The sequence below is a fragment of the Solanum verrucosum genome, unplaced genomic scaffold (assembly GCF_900185275.1).
Source record: "Solanum verrucosum unplaced genomic scaffold, falcon-dt-bn FXZP01000012.1, whole genome shotgun sequence".
NCBI lineage: Eukaryota > Viridiplantae > Streptophyta > Magnoliopsida > Solanales > Solanaceae > Solanum > Solanum verrucosum.
The window spans coordinates 1,396,331-1,398,808 of NW_026020063.1; positions in this window are offsets into that span (position 1 = coordinate 1,396,331).

Consider the following 2,478-nt stretch of genomic DNA (forward strand, 5'->3'; position numbering starts at 1 on the left):
AGTATGTTATGTTATATACCGAATTATCATACCATATCGAAATTTTTAATACCGTGATTTTGGTATTGTGGCATTTGATATGGTATATGATATATGCTTTATTTTTTTTGGTATTCGGTATGGTATTTGATATTTAGAAATAACATACCGGGAATACCGAATATCATACATAAGTATACAGTTACATAAATCACACACACACATATATTATTAAAATACTAACAAATATGCAGCCTGGTATTAGTATAAACTAAATGTTTAGAAGTTGAAACTTTGACTACTCTATTTTGATTGAAATGTATTTGAAATTTAATTGATTAACAAAAGGAGTTGTCTGCACTTTATTTTGAATATATATTTCTACATGTGTAATGTGTTAGTATGATAGAATTGAGACTTTTTTTTTAATTGTCGAAGTCATAATACTCTATTATACGAGTATATATTAGTTAATTTAGAACAAACTATGGCTACCGATTTACCATACCGTAGAATACCGAACCATATCGAATTAAATCGATATGGTAATAATGTTTAAAAATTGAATACCGAAATTATGGTATCAAAATTTTTAAATACAATACCATACTATACCATGCCCACCCAATTGGACCTTTTTTGGCCTTTTCAAATTTTAGTCTATTTGTTTCCTCTTTTAGTAAGTCCATTTGGACAATAAGTGGGTTGTTGCTCAGAGTATTGTAATTTCTTTTAAGATATTAATAAAAAGTTAAAATTTATATTTTAAAAGAAACATGGCTTCTTAGTAGTAGCAAAATAGAAAAAAAATTAAGAAAACGTTGATTACAATATGGTAAGGAAAATAAAAAACTTTTTTTTAAAAAAAATAAGAAATAAAAATTTAAAATTAGTTTATGCTCACCTCAAGCTCTTTTGGAGAGTATAGTACACTTTCTATGCCTTATAATGGGGTAATAAATTTACACTGAACAAGAATAAAAGGGTAATTAGACTTCTATACGGTTAAAGTGCCTCCTTAAAATTAAGGTGTAAATATAAGGGGAAACATTATTTTTTTTTCTAAACTTACACCTTAATTTTAAGGAGACACTTCAACTTGATAGGGGTTCAATTACCCCTTTTATTCTTGTTCAATGTGAATTTATTACCCCATTATGTATTTTCTCTACTAATAAATAAATGTAAAATGACATCAAGAAAAAACTAGTGAATTCTCTAACAATTGAATATAATTTTAGCAAAAAATTATTGATTTTTTGGAATCCCATCTCTGATTTTAGATAAGAGATAAACCCCAGAATTCCAACGGATGACAGTGGAAAAAGATCGTTATGACGGAGGTAGTACGGTCAAGGACAAGCAGTGTCAAGTTGGGGGAAACTCCTGCAAGGAAGAATAAACTACCTATGGAACAATGGTCGCCTTTAGCTAAAGAGGTGACTTCATAAACCAATGGAACAGTAACGGGCTCCATTAATCTGGAGCATAGTGCTGCAATGAAGAGAGATCTCTGGAGAATAGGAAAATGAGAATACTGGGGTAATGTCCAAAATTGCGCAAAGGAAATTGGAGCTTAAGGATGAACCTAAGCACAAATTAATGGGCGAATTTCTTTGATACCAACAGATTGTCGGCTAAGGGTTTGGGTCTCAACTACGTGACTCCGGTTATGAAGAATGAGGAAAAGGTAGTTGAATTTGTTGGGATTTATGCCGTTTTGATGATTCACAAAGAAAGATGAAACACGTCAGTCAACATGGTCCAAAGATACAAGCAGTTGAATTCAGAAAATATTTTAAAATAAATAAAGACAATAGTGCATAAATCAAGAAATTCCGTGATAAAAAAACAAGGAATCAAACAAGTGATGAATTAATGAAAAAGAATCAATGAGTTTGATTTGAAGAAGGAGTCTAAAGAGGTAAGGAGTTATAATTGAATAAGGAGTCTTTCTTGAAGTATAAATCTTCCATTTACTGTTGAATTGAAGAGTTAAAGTTCGAATATAATACAAAAGAATTAAAGAATTTGATTTGAAGAAGGAGTCTAAAGAAGCAATAAGCTTGAATTGAAGAAGGAGTCTAAAGAAGCAATAAGCTTGAATTGAAGAAGGGGTCTTACTTGAAATAGAACTCTAAGTCAAGAGAGTTCAACCAATGAGGAGTTTGAAGTGAGCAATAATTTTATGAAGAATTGTGCTTAAATAGAGGTGAAGTCGTCCAAAATACTTGTGCACTTAAGAGCAAAAAGAACAATTGAAAAATTGACTTCACAAGTGCTACTAGCGAACTAAAGGAACGCATCGAAGAACCTGGTCTTTTTACAGAGTTTATGTGTTCGGAGATTTTCTTTGTGATTGAGTCGTAATGTAATCTTAGTTCAGTGAGTTAAAAACTAAATTAGGAGTGTTGTCTTTTGGTTGTGATAACTCGAAGAATTGGGAACACATGCCTTGGGAGGTTTGTGTTAAAGTTTAGGATTTAGAGTTAGTTCCTA